This window comes from Canis lupus, chromosome 37, assembly GCF_003254725.2.
Source record: "Canis lupus dingo isolate Sandy chromosome 37, ASM325472v2, whole genome shotgun sequence".
NCBI lineage: Eukaryota > Metazoa > Chordata > Mammalia > Carnivora > Canidae > Canis > Canis lupus.
The window spans coordinates 7,129,446-7,144,747 of NC_064279.1; the positions used below are offsets into that span (position 1 = coordinate 7,129,446).

Sequence of the window (15,302 nt, forward strand, 5' to 3'; positions counted from 1 at the left end):
AAAATGGCAGAGAGATGGGAAGACCATCCTGTAAATGGAAGGATAGAAAGACATTGAATAGAGAGAGTGGAAAATGTTTACTGAGATGATTCTTCACCTTTTAACACTCCTTCTACCTCAAATCCCCCAAAGCAGGAGTCTCTGTCTTCTTTATGAGGTGCTACTATCCCCCATGTCCCTCCCTTCATTCTCCAGAGATGTCTAAAATACCAGCGGGACTCCAGCTATTCCCAGCCACCCCTGTTGAACTTAGCTATACCATTCCCTTTTGCTGTGCACACATCATACAAGGCATTCAAGAGCCAAAATCAAGTATTTCCCTAGATTATCCCATCTTCACACCTTTGCTCAAGCTGACCACTTTACTTTGAGAACTCTTTTTGTTGTTGTTGTTGCTCCCAAGCCAATAACCACAGTTCAAGGGCTAGCTTCTTCATGAAGCCTCCTGTGACCCATGCCACAGTCCACTCCCCACTCCCCACATATCTCTGTTATATGCTGAAAGAAAGAGATGACTAGGAATCAAATATTGAATATCCAGGAGACCGAGAAGAAAAGAAAGTTTCCTGAAGCCCCCTTAAAGATAGATAGATTGATTGATTGATTGATTGATTGATTAGCACAAGAGACATTGGAGAGAGGCAGAAGGACAGGGAGACGGAGAATCCTAGGCGGACTCTGTGCTGAGCACAGAACCCGATGTGGGGTTGGAACTCATAACCCTGAGATCATGACCTGAGCTGAAATCAAGAGTCAGACACTTAACCGACTGAGCCATCCAGATGCCCTATCCTGAAGCCCCCTTGGAAAAATTTCCCAGAATTAGGAGGGGGGGGCTCATAAACTCACTTTTTTTAAGCATACAGTTCTGTGATAAGTCTATCCACACTGTTGTGTGATCATCACACAACATCCATCTCTAGAACATAATGTCACTTTTGCTTAAACTAGTTTGAGTGGGATTTCTATCACTTGCACCCAATAAAATCCTGACAAATAAATATATAGTATAGTACAAGAAGTTCAAGAAAGATTGGAGGACTGTCTTTAAAACAATGAATAAAGTAAAATTTATGACACTATGAAAACAAATCAGACCTTGATTTGAGGTTCTTGAGAATAATGAGGATCAGAGAAAACCAGAGGATAATTAAGCAAATGGCTGTGTAGAGTAGATCACCTGGAAAAGGATTCTTTGCTTCTAAATTTGTAATAGGAGACAACACTAATATACAAAAGAAGCCTGCATCTCATTTCCCAAGAGAAGAAGACATCCTACAGAGGAAATTAAAATCAGGCCAAACAGACAAATCTCCTAAGGCAGGGAGAAGCCCTAGAGCATACGGAAGGAAGTAACAAAAGAGAATGAGAGTGCTAGCAGGAAAGATTCCCTTTATTTTAGCAGGTTTTAGAGAGCTTCTCTTCATATTTCCCTTACATATTCAAATAATTTATTCGAAGTGACAAAGGAATATTCTAGGACCACCTTTCTTTGTATCAGAAAAGTCTACAATATAAGTTACTTTGAAATCAATCTAGAAAAGTGACATAAGAATGAAAGTATATAATATTTCTAAATGCAGAAAAAAAGAGAGAAAGGAAGCTGTCACAACAGAATCCTTTTTTTTTTTTTTTTTTTATAGCTGGCCTTAATTCCCTCACAGCATTCATTTCTTCTTTACAATATATTTAAATTTGAATAACATACACTCCCATTTCTTCCAGGAATAAAATTTGCTGCCATTAACATGCCTCAAGATTTTATTATAAATCCTATTATAAATCCTATAGTGTTACGATCCAACAAGGAATTAGATGAGGCACTACTACGTCCTCGGAATGTTTGTTAGCCTAGAAAATGGGTTCTCTATAATAATGAGTTCTTCTTATTTCTCTGCCCTTTTCTCCACTCATCAAAGTATTGCCAGTGTGTATTTTGAGACAAGGAATATGCCCTAGAGAAAGAAATGTGATGAAGAGTTGTCATGGGTAGACATTGGCAATTTGCTTGGTGGCTAGACTCAATCACAAATACCCTTCACTTTGGCCGAGAGGCTCCACAGTTGGAAGATGGATGCTTCAATTAATTGCTGTGTCAGGCTGATACTTCTGGGGAAAAAGAAAAAAGGGATTACAAGCACAGCTCCCAGCTAAAGCATTTAGTTTGCCCACAGCAATCAGTCTCAGAGAGTCCTGCCTTAGAAATTTACCTGTTAATATAAATCAGTGTTAACACTTCGGCGATATCTAACAGTCTTTATTAAATGGACATTCAGGAACCCACTTTATTTTGACTCACAGGTAAGCATACAACTGATCATTTGCTTTTGAGATATATGACGTGAAAGCTGTTTTTATAAAAACAACTTGGAGAATGTATCCCTCTCTTAAATGTATATGCTTTGAATTATCTTAAAACATAACTGCTAGACAAGGAAATCTTTTTAATGTGATAGTTGGTTATTCTTTCACTAGCACACCTGACCTCAAACCCTTGCTTTAGCTTTTACTTCAGAGGAAAGTCATTCCTAAGAAGGAAAGCATAGCTCAGATCGCTTCAACTCTCATCCCTTCACATCCCTAAGGATGTGGAGCATAGTGTAAGGGGCTCGGGATAAATGCATTTATCTTCACCTCCCTCAGTGACTTCCTTCACTCACTTTGAAAATCGTTAGCAGGGACGCCTGGGTGGCTCAGTGGTTGAGCATCCGGCTTTGGCTCAGGTCGTGATCCTGGAGTCCTGGGATCGAGTCCCACATCAGGCTCCCTTTATGGAGCCTGCTTCTCCCTCTGCCTATGTCTCTGCCTCTCTCTCTCTGTGTCTCTCATGAATAAATAAAATAAAAAATCTAAAAAAAGAAAATCGTTAGCAAAAGGACAACGTAATATGTCTCTTCTCACTGGAGATAACCTGGAAAAGTCCTAGGGTTAGACATGGAAACACAGGGGAAACGTTAAGTTAATTCAGCCAGAGGTAAGGACTAGAAGGCAAGATGGGCTCAGAGAGACAGCTGGCAGAGCAGGAAGCTGTTGGTGTGATGGGCGGGAGTGGTGGTTCCAGTCTGGCCCTACTACCTCCTGGGTCAGGCTACTTGTCATATGCTGGAATCTCACTTTTGCTATCTGTAAAATGAGAACACTGCACTGAATATCTAGGATCTCTTCCTATACTAAAATCTCAATATTAAAATACTTCCCAACTCAATCTTTTATTTTATTGTTCGGCTCCACCTAGAAGAAGACAGAGAATAAATAAAGGGTTTTAGAATATGAGGCTGGTCTTCTAAGGTAGACAATGTTAGGCTGTCAATCCTAACACAGTTTGCTGTAGTTGCCTACTAGAATCTGCTTCGCACTTTTATTTCTCTTTACTCCTTGAAATCACCTATTACTGCCCTGATAGCAGACACAGGAGGAAGAGGAAGATGGTAGGAAAGGAGCCTCCAGAACTTCTGCCTTGGCTGAAAGTTCTAAAGCAGGAGACAGAACAAAGGCCCTACCAAGAATGGTGAGTACTAAATATCAGAAACCTTCATCAAGGATCAGAAACCTTCATCAAGATTAAGGTTTATTTAAAAGCCTTAAGATGCCCGTCACCTGTGGATTGGGTATCTTTAAAAAGCATTTCATGTTCCTATTCTTCTGAAAGATTTAGATCTCTCTTCTGGTTCAAAGACACATCCTCTTTCCTTCACTTTCTCTTCCGTGGTCTTTCACTAGGTTATGGAAGTCATGAAATAAGAGATCAGGAGAAGACGAAAGAAAGGGCATTGACCCTTCCATCTGGTGCTCATTCTTTGTGTTTCCCTTCAACAGGTTTCCCTAAGCAAAGCGGTCATGTCCTATTACTCCATCAGATTTCCTTCCCTTATTCCTGATTCATTTTGCTGTTGTTATTTCGATAAAATTACAACAGTGTTTCAAGACTGTTGTTTTCTTTTCTATTATTAAACTGTGAAATAACTGAAGCATATAACAGTTCAGACAGTAACATTAGAGACACTCATGTACCTATCACCCAGTTTAAGAAACAAAACATTAACAGATATAAGGAAAGCCCCAGATCTATTACTCATCCTTCTGCTCCACAGTAAACCACCATCCTGAGATCAATAATTATCAATCCCATAGATGTTTTTAGATATTTGCTGGGTGTGTTTATAAGTATAAACAATGTAGTGTTTGAAAGTCTTGTACAAATGGAATCATAGTATATAAAGTTCCTTCTGGAATTTGCCTTTCCCACTCAACATTATGTCTTAGGGATTTATTTATGTTGGTGCATGTAATTGTAGCTAATTCATTTTCATATCCATATGGTATTCCATTATGTGAAAAATACTATAATTTATTTCTTCATTTCAGTTAGGCTTGTTTCCAATTTGGTTTTCCACTACAGACATGTTGCAATGAGCCCTCTTGCACTTGTTTTCTTATACTCTGATGCAAGGTCTTCACAAGAGTATAAACCCAAGAGTGGAATCACTGGGTTGTGAGGTGTACATAGCTTCAAACTCTTGGTCTCCAAATTACTCTCCAGAAGATTATAACAATCTATGCTCCCAGCAACAGTGTGGAAGTGTTCCTGGGTACCTACATCTTCCCCACCATTTGTCACTTTCAGATTTTAATTCTTGTAAATCTGACAGTTAGATCTACTTGTGTACTTTCCCTTCTTACTTATGCAACAAATAAGTTCTTAAATGGCAAAAAAAAAAAAAAAAAAAAGAATTTATAGGAAAAAGACTGACGAATGAATACATGATTCTACCAATGTGTGAGCAAGCCCTAGCAGTGGGAGATGCATGTGTAATAGAATGCATTTAGGAAAATAATTTTCTATCTGTATCTATGAAATGTTGGCTTCTAAGGTGTTGAACAACTCGAGAAGGATCTTGGTCCCTTCAACTGTTCCCCGAAGTCATTGTTCATTCTAGAAGGCAAATCAAGTCCAAGGCCTCATCCGGCAAAGTACAAGAGACACCACCACCATTATCATTGCTCTGATGGAAGTGGCACTCCATGGTTTAGATCTTGACCATAGCCTAAAGATAAATAAATAATTGAAAAATAAAGAAGAGCCTAAGGGAAATCAATTTTAATAAACTGTAGCCACACTCGGCACTTTCCCCCTTGTAAGCATAATCATGTTAATCTAAAACAGCATTAAAACTGCATAACCTTTAAAAAAAATAAAAAATTAAAAAATTTTTAAAAACCGCATAATCTTTCAGGTCTCATTGTTAAACCAAATTCTGCTTTTCTGATCTGATCTCAAAGGGTAGATCTGAATAAGGAATATAAGGAGATGGCCTTAAGATATGTTCTTCAAAAACCTAAGATGGTTTCCATAGCAAACTAATTTACTCAGCAAGTTGTTTTAACTTTCTTTAGTTTAACTCCTAAACACTCAAGCAGCACAGAAAAATGGCTTATGAACTGGACTTTGAAAGCCAGGCTGTCTGAGTTCAAATCCCAGCTCTCTGGCATATTATTAACCAAGACCCTAGCAAATAAATTAGTTGGCATCTTTTCTCATCTGTAAAGAGAAGACAATAATAATATTTACTTTCTAATGACTGTTGTTGGATTAAAAGTTAGAGCAGGAACTGGCCCATAATAAATGGTCAAAAATATTATATTTTTATAATATTCTAGCCTCATTTTAGAAATAAAAAAATAAAGTTCTCTACTAAAAGTAGATATCTAGGAAGTAGTCTTTTGTACCCTTTTTTTCACATTTGAGTTTCTAAGACTTTCATCACCTATGTGATGAATTTGGGTCATTTTTGTTTTCTTCACCATGCTTTTCTTTAAAACATCCAATATTTTTTTAAAGCCTCATAGAATTTTTAAATACAAACTCCATTTTCTTTCCCTTTTCAGGAAAAAGAGTCAAGGGCTAGTAATAAGTAGAAACACTGACTGTTTCTAAAGTACCTCTTATCTAATGATACCCACTCCTACCCAATGCAGCATGAGCTCATTTACTGTCCACCCTCCCGGTGCACGATTGTTATAGTGCATAGGCTCTCAATTCAAAAGAAATGTAAAGTTTATCATGGAAATGGATGGTGGCTTCCTGTACGGAAGAAACAGCAGTTCAGAATCTTGGCAAGATTCTTTGGACACAAAAGAGGATTACAAAGCCAAAGCTTTTTATGTGTGTGGTGGGGAGGGAGAGAGGGAAGGGGGATGACCTTGGGCTTTGGATTTACTCTGACCTGCTTTTGTGTCGAGTGATAACAGTCTCTGGGAATCTGACGAACCACAGACATGAACAGGAAGTACTTGCGAGGAAAGCTTTGGTATCAAATTCTATGCCCCAATCTCAGTTTTTCCTTTGCTATCCAAGTATAAACTATAAAAGAACTCAGCCCAGTTTTTATATGGTTAATAATTTGAAACTAAATACATAAGAAGAACATTTGATTAATCTTATGTTTTCCAGTGAGTTGCATTTAAAAACAAATCTGGTTTGGAGGAATTAGCTTCTCAAGGAAGGGTAATTTGCTTTAGCAAGGACTGGTTTGACTCGGAAACAGGCCTAATAATTTGGCCTTTATAAAAATATTATTTTCTCCCTTTGGAGTTAAAAAGTAGAATGGGAAAGAAAAGAAAGAAGGAAAGAGAGAGAGAGAGAAAGAGAAGGAAGGAAGAAAGGAGAAAGGAAAGAAGAAAAAAGTAGTATGGACTAGAAATTACTGTGCTTACCTTAAAAATAGTTTCCAACCCAAACATTCTCTTTTAGGACTATGAACAAATTTTTCTAGCATAAACTTCTGAAGCAAAAAACCTTTCAGTTATCCAAAAACCAACAATTCCTCCTTCCTGGCTATATTAAACTCTGTGACTTTCTCGCATCTTCAGTGTCTCATAGAAGAAATCATCTATGGCTTCCCCTGGAGAATTATCTTACAAATCAGTAACATCAATTCAATAGCTCTTCAATAACTTTTCTGGGTTTTCCAAGACAAATATGATCAGTGTTCTTCATTACAGTAAGCCCATGTGTAAGCTATTGTGTAGTTTATAAATCCTTTGGTAGAAGACCAACTAGATATACTTTGAAATAGGCTGTAAGAACCAGAGGGGATTTTAGAGTCAATCTAAACAGGCTGCACATTTGAACCCCCTGGAGAGCCTTTAAAAATACTGATGTCCAGGGCACCCTACACCAATTAAATCAGGATCTCTATGGATGGGGCCCAGGCACCTGTATTTTTTAGAAGGTCCCCTTGGTGATTCTGATAAACAGTGAGGCTCAGATACCACAGATCTGGTCCAACTACCTCTTTCCACAGGTAAGGAAGCAAAGGCTCAGAGCTGTTAAGGGACATCTGTAAAGTCAAACAGGTAATTAAGTCACATGACTGGGCCTAGAGGCCCATGTCTTCAGATTCTTTCTTCTCTCACAACCGAATCTCTCACAAGGAAATTAGATCTCAGAATCTAAGTCCAAAAGGGACCACAATCTGGACCTACCAGAGACCAGCCACACAAAAATCAGTCTATCTCTTGCCTTTCTGCCTGGCAGTTGGCTGCTGTTGGGACAACCATGTCACCCTGTGGGATGGAAAATATCCTTCCTTGCTGTCTTCACCGGAAAGCAGCATCTAATTCTCCACATTCTATTAATGGTTTTCTTTATTGTTTCCACCATGCTTGTCCTCTGATATTTCTTTTTAAAAGGAAAAATAACAACTTCTTCTAAAAAAGTCCTCATTAGGTGATAAATTGAAGTTCTAGCATAGGGACCATAGAAAAACTTTCACATAAAGAAATGTCTTCAGGGCAACTTCTTAAAAAAGGAATCATTTGCAGACGGGTGGTCTGAAGCTTTGCTCTTGGGGAGACCTGAACATGGGATGGCAGAAACAGTGCAGGGGCTGGAAAGGGGCCAAGCTCCTCGAGTACCAGGTGTCCAAGTGCATCACTGGCGCCTTTCCAAGACTCTGGAAAGGGCAAGCACAATTACCCCACCTGGGGTTTAGCGACCACTTCCTGACACACACAACTGAAGGTATGAAAACTCGTACCGCGTCCTCGTACTTGTCCTGCCCGACCCCATGTGCATGTTTACTCAACTATTAAAAATAACCAAGAAATTGTTTCTGTTCCAATAAGAAGCAATCCTCTCAGGGCAGGAAGAAAAAAGATGGTTGACCTGCAAGAAGGAGGGGTCAGAACCAAGCAGAGTTGAACAAGAACTGGACCAGCAGCTGGAAGACCTCAGTTCCCACCCTGTTCCTGCTACTTACTGGCCACATATGTTGAGGCAAGTCAATTCCTTGGGGTTCCATTTTCCTCAGAGGCAAAGCTGGGATAACACCTGTCCTGACTGGCCCATGGGCTGATTACGAAGACCAAATAAAGAGATAATTAAATAGAGATAAATTTATATAAAAACATCCTTTAAAAAATGTACATAGGGGCGCCTGGGTGGCTTAGTCAGTTGAGCCTCCGGCTCTGGGTGTTGGCTCAGGTCACGATCTCGGGGTCATGAGATGGAGCCCCAACTCAGGCTCTGTGCTGGCCATGGAGCCAGCTTGAGATTCTCTTTCCCTCTCCTTCTGCCCCTCCCCCACCTTTCACTCTCTCCCAAAAAAAAAAAAAAAAGGTACATAAATGTAGGTATTCCCAGGAAGAAAAAGGAAATGAAAAGAAATGTATTATCACCAGATAAAAACTTCAGACACTCAGGAGTACTAAATTCCTAAAAAGATTTGACCATAGAACAATTCAGCAATATAATTCAGCATGATGAACAACCGCGCCCATGGAGTCACACAGACTTGGAGTCAAATCTTAGCTCGGTCAAGTAACCTCTCCAAGCCTCAGTGTTCTCATCTAGACAGTGGGGATCACAGTGGCGAGTCCTCTTGGAGGTTTGACGATGTTGATTGAGATAATCATGTAAAGAGATGTTAAGTGCTTCACAAATGATAGCTGTTGGTTAATGTTATCAAGCAATTATTGTTATTGTCACTGCTTCCCCTGCCTCTCAGGGTTGTGGTGAATTGTAGGGATCGGATGTGTCAAGTAGGAAGCTGTCCATAGAGGGTCGTCATTACTTTACTTGAGTCCCAGACAGAACGGGAGGTATTTCTAAGGGACACATTTTCCCTTTCTCACCAAGAGATTTCTTTTTGACCTGGCCCAATTCTTTACAGGCTTTGAGCAATATCAGGTATTCTGTGAGGGTTCTGGTTAATCACCCTCCCAGTTCAGACACTGGTATAATCACGTTCATCTCTAGGGGCCAGATGGTAAGTGTACTTTTTCAAGGTAAAAGCAGGAAGCAATCCCCTTAGTATGAGCTCCACATCCTATAACTATTTTCTCCTATAGCTGAATCAGGGTGATTGGCAGGAACCCAGCTGATTACCAAGATTATCAGACATAGGGGCAAAGGAAAAAAAGCTACTTGAGTTACACGGACTGTGCAACTATATTCTAGAAGTCTCTGAGTGGCAGTTTGTGTCAATGATCCTATCAGTGCTTTTATTCAAATGGAGAAAACATAGCAAGAAAATCACAAAAGGTTAAAGCAAACAATATTCACTTAATGTGAAATTTCATATAAATCACATGTAAATACCACACAAATAACACTCGCTTTGGAAATGTCAAAAATATTAGCTAAGTTCTTTGGTCAGTTAAAACAAAATGCTATAAGAAATATAGGCTCACGTGTAGAGACTTGGGAAATGCAAATGAGAAAATTTGAAATAAATTAAGATCATCCATAGTCAAACCTCCCAGAGATGACGCTATTAACACTTTGGAATATATTATTTCATACTTTTTTTTCTGTCCATGCATACATAAAAATGGAAAATTTCCCCCCAAAATGGATTTTAAAATGCTGGCTAATTAGGTCCTTAAAAAGCACAGAGAGGGCTTAAAGACCTAATGAATTAAATAATAATAGCTTTCTCCTTTTGATCACCATGTAATTAAAGTCTATGAAAACACAGAGCTTGGCATTTAGTAAATACTGATGGGTAACATTTATGAAGCACTCCTAGTGTGCCAGGAACGTACCTAACATCCATATACAAATTAACCCCTTTGGTTCTCACAACGGCTCTATGAAGTGGGTACAATTATTGTTCCTAAAAACAAGGTACAGGGAAGTTAGGCAACTTGCCCCAAGGTTACGCAGTAGGTAAAATCCTTAAACTGGGGTTCAGACCCAGGCAGTAGGGCTCCAGAAGCCAAGTTCTTCACTACCTTGCCTCCCAAACAGAGGTGCAACATTATCACTACAATTGGAAAAGAGAAACTCCCTTATGCTTACCCATAACTTGGCAGCAAATGTTATATACTATAGTGATGGCTGAGCTCATCATAAAACTGTTTAATATGCTGAAAATCACAGCACGCCCCAAAAATCTAGGAAACAGATACTGAATAAAATAAACAGAACTTGCATTTGCTACAAGCAAGGTTGGAAGAAATATTCTTGGAAGGTGGGATGTCAGTGTCAAATGTAGCCAGCCCATAAGCTTTCTTCAAGGATGCACTCTCTGTGTTTAGGTTTATGACTTAAAGGTTAGACTGCCAAGAATTTTTTAAAAGGTTGATACATCTGTGGCTGTAATTTCCCCAGAGCACCATAACCCATAGTCTTGCCAAAATTAAATAAAAGGATTGACTGTCCTCTTTCTTCCTCTGCCTTAAGAATGTCACCATCTTAACTCTGTGGGGAATAAAGCTACTATGAACTCAGCATTCAGGAGGAATTTTCTGCTTGGATTGCAATCAAAACTCCTTATTCCATGACCGGTCCTAGTAGTCACAAAGGGCAGCTAGAGGAAGATCCAAACACTCATCTCTTCCAAAAACAGATTTTGAAAAGGAGAACCATGTGAGCTAGAAGGGTATAGAATTATTTGTGTCATAGGTACTGCTAACATAGGCAACATCCTGGGTTATGATGTGTGGGTCACCGGAGTAACCAAAGAGAAGTAACTTAAGCAGTTTTAAGACGTGAGAGGTTTCCAATAGAGGAGAGAACATATGAATCAGGAAGACTAACTGCTATACCAAACATCCCCCACATCTGGGTGGTCAGGCCCAGTAAGAGTATTTCATGCTCATGTTCTGGGCTGGTACAGCTCAGGAGAGGGCTGGGCTCCTCAGCTATCAAGGTCTCAGGCCTCTACCTCCATCTTCCAAGGCCTTAGGGTCCTGTTCTGCATCCTGTAAGCTTACAGTCAACAAACCAGGAGAGAAGACAGCTGACTGAGTTCTGGCTACTTTCTTGCCTCGTCCCCTATAAACGACCCCCCAGTCCTTTACTTTGTCTCTCCTGGTCTGTTGACTGTAAGCACAGGATCCAAAGGAGGATGCTGAAGCCCTGGAAAATGTCTATACACCACTGAAAGAAAGGCTACAAAAGGAGCCCAAAAGGAAAAGAATACACAGTCTGATATAATATAGCATTATTTCTGCCACTAGGAGGAAGGAAATCCATCCAGATTTTGACAAAAATAGCCAGATGTACGTTGACCTAAGTCACTGGCAGCAGTCATGCTTCTTAGGGATACATTTATCTGAGCCTGAATTATCAATGTGGTTCTCAAGTCTTCCCATTCTGAAAACCTAACAAAACAATAAGAAGGGAAACCCAATGCTCAAAGGAGCACATCGTCTTAGAGGCTGGTAATGAAGCACAAAACCTTGCCTTCATTACCTCATCCAGATCCAAAGATGTAGGACGTTGTACCCTTGGGGCAGCTGTATGGTAAATTCTCTTTCATCTGAGACCTATATATGCATCTACCATCCCAGCTCCAATGACAGTGTGCATGGGGCTGGGCCCAATCCTAAAAAATGTCTGTCATTCAATACCTGTCCACAGAGGAGAAGATAAGCCCCTTAATGTCTGGAATGCGGCCCACTCCCTCTTAGGAAGAAGCTTCTCTTAATGGCAGTGAGTCCATTTGATTCCAGTTGGAAGCGGGTTCAAGAAATTCCTTCCCTGGCTCTGTTCCGTTCTCACCTCTCCCCTTCCTCCGCACCAGCTTTCCCATCTAAATGAGAGAGAGCTCTCTGGCACTTCTCAAAGCCTGCCGAGAAGCAATGGGACGTGGTGTTATACCAGTAATAACCGAAATGCTACCTCACATGTGTAAGATGTTTTTTTCAAGAAAGTTCTTTCATATTTGTTATTTTATTTGACCCTCATCTTTTTCCTTCAAGCCAAATATTTTCTCACAACACTTTTCAACGATTTGAGGCTTCACTGGCTCAAAATACGGTCCCAGTACATTCTAACTCTAAATAACTCTGCTAGAGTGTACACTGACGTGCTGGGAAGAAAGAGACCAAAATCTGAGATTAGAGAGCCTGGCTCCATCCAAGTCCTGACCCTGTCACTCACCAGCTCTATGATTCAATTTATGTCACTGATTTTCTCTGGGATGTAAGCAGAGCCAGTGCTGCTTGACCGCCTTCACCCAGTGCTCTTAACAGGATCCAATGGGATAAAATATGCAAGAGCACTCTATCGTGTGTGTCATAGCTTCTTTCTGGAAACAATCAATATGTCTCTCAGACCCTGAATGTCTCTAACCACAGTAGAACTGATAGAAAATACAAACATTATTCCATAAATGATATTATTAAACTAATCATTGCACTTCTTTCTTCAACCAATATCTGACGGCTTTCTAAACTGACTGAACAAAGGGAATGAAAAGAAACTGCTTATATTCTATTTCCAATCACAGTTTCTCATTGTTTCTCACTGGTTAGCAATAACTCGAGTTTAACCGCACTCCTCTTTGGCATACGTACATACATACATAAAGCAATTAAACAATTCCAAACTGCACACTGCTCAATTGTTCTTTCCGTTTTCTCTCATAGGACTCCACAAAGCCGAAACCCCAGGGCAACACCTATGGATAATTAGCTGTTTTTCTTCTTTCTATGTTTTCATACCAAATAGTATATAAATATATTCTCAATCTAAAAGTTTCAAGCATTACAAAAATCCACAAAGTAAACTAGAAAATCCTACCCGTCTTTACCTCCCAGGGGTAATCAACCTCAATCTGTCTGTTGTGCATCCTGCCAGACTTCTTTCTGCAAATTGACTTTATGTCCCTAAATACAACAATCTCGTTATGTTTCGTTACATTATTGGGATCATGCTTTACAAATTGTTCTATAACTTGCTTTTCTGACTTTCTGCAGATATTCCCATGCTATGCATGCTGGTCTACCTCATTTTTTTAAATAGCATCTGGTTTCTATTAGGTCAATACCCCAAACTTTACTTAACCCTCTTGATGGAAATTTAGTGGTTCCTAAGTTCCAAAATTACAAAGCTTCCCTAAACTTTTAAAGTTAAATTGCTCATGGACTCCACTTTATTGCCTCTCTCCAAATTTCACTTGAAATCCACTTGCAGTAAAGTTCTTTCTAATATCCTCTTCTACCCAATGATAAGTAGAAGGCTCTTTTTTGGAAAAAGTGTCAACTCCATTCAGAACCCTTTAAAGAAGAGACTAAAGAGAGCATTAGCACTTTAGACTCAAGGCTCTTTATCTTTCCCACTGCATTCCTTATTCATTGGTAAAAGCATTTGTTCAGTCAGTCCTGTGTTTTACCCGCGGAGAGAATGGACCTCTACCTAGGGGCTTTCTGTGCAAAGCATTACAAACTTCAGCCAGCAAACACGCACACACAAGCATACTCACACATTCACAAACAATGCTAAGATCAAAGAAAAGAGCTATGTGTGTACACACCATAGGGAATTACCTACCCAGTTAAGCATGGTCTTGGGCTCTATAAAAGAACTAAATAGAATGATATTGCTAGAATCTTCTAAAAGAGCAAAATTCATGTGGAATTTCCAAATTTAATATTTATTGATTGCCTACTATGTGCTAAGAGGGGATCGAAAGGAGTATAAGATCCAACCTCTGCCTTCCCAAAGCTATAAAACTGTTGGGGAGATGAGGATCCAATGAATAAAACAATTAACTAACAAGGTAGGACTAGCCATGTAAAATGATGGTGAGCAAATGAATGGTAAGTGCTCTAGGCAAGGTAATAGGGGCTCTAGGAGGGCCTCTCAGGGGCAGGAACACCAAGCAAGTCGTTCCGAATGCTGGCCTCCGCCCTGCAGTGGGGGCTTAAAACACGGAGCCAACTGATCGGGGCTATTTGTCATGTAGCCATAAAATACTACATTCTGACTGTAAGAGACACCTGGACCAATGAATCTGAGTGAAACTGCACACTTGGTGTGCAGAAGAGCTGCTTTCCAAGAGCTGAAAACCTGAAAGATGCCACATGGCGGCTCAATACGGACTCTAAAGGATGCCCAGAATCCCCTAACCCTACTCCTGCAGGCCAAACAGGCTGCAAAGCCTTATTGGAGGGATCAGAATTTAAGTTTTAGGCACTTTTCCTCCCCCGACAGCCGACTATGTATAAATGCAGTAAAAAATAGTAAAGAACCAGTACTAAGCATATACTATGTGCAGGTTGCCCAAATTAAGACCAGATACATGATCTTCTCCTTGAAAGCATTCACAAGTGTCCGAACTATCTACTCCAGCTCAACAGTATCCTGAACCCACCTCCCCAGCTAGTCAGCGGCAGAGTCTGAACTCATAAAGAAAGAAGCAACAGGAGAACATACGAAAGGTATGCTTGCGTGGGCCAGAAAGCAGAGGGAATTACAGATTTCCCGTTTTAACCTATTCCTATAATGTCGAGGCTTGGTCTGGCCTACACGGCCCAGTAGTTTCTCTTCCATGGTGAGAGGTGTTGCTTATGTATTCCTTTTATGGAGCTGCTTAAAAAGTTTGATCGCATTGATCATTGATCAATTGATCGCAAAGAGAGTCTCAACTGAAGTTTCAAAGTGCCAAAGAAAGAAAGAAAGGGAAAGAGAGGAAGAGCGGGAGGGAGGGAAGGAGGGAAGGAGGCAGGGAGGAAAGAAGGAAGGAGCCTGACAGTAGCTACTGAGAAAAAGAGCCTCAGTCCCACGCCAGGCCGCGTTTGCAAAGGACACGGGAAGGCCAGGCTACTGCTCTGCCTCGACTCTCCCAGAAGTGGCAAAGGCACATTCTGTAGGTTCTTTTGCCATTAGAAACGACAAATACCCACCATTTGCTTCGACGTGGATGGAACTGGAGGGTATTATGCTGAGTGAAATAAGTCAATCGGAGAAGGACAAACATTATATGGTCTCATTCATTTGGGGAATATAAAAAATAGTGAAAGGGAATAAAGGGGAAAGGAGAAAGAATGAGTGGGAAATATCAGAAAGG

General features: G+C 40.1%; 1 protein-coding gene across 15 annotated transcripts in view; it reads right to left on the bottom strand.

Annotated features, from left to right (window-relative positions):
- The window catches only part of ANKRD44 (ankyrin repeat domain 44), a 362,773-nt gene that overhangs the window by 281,809 nt on the left and 65,662 nt on the right, over positions 1 to 15,302 (bottom strand). The gene's annotated exons all lie outside the window — the stretch shown is intronic.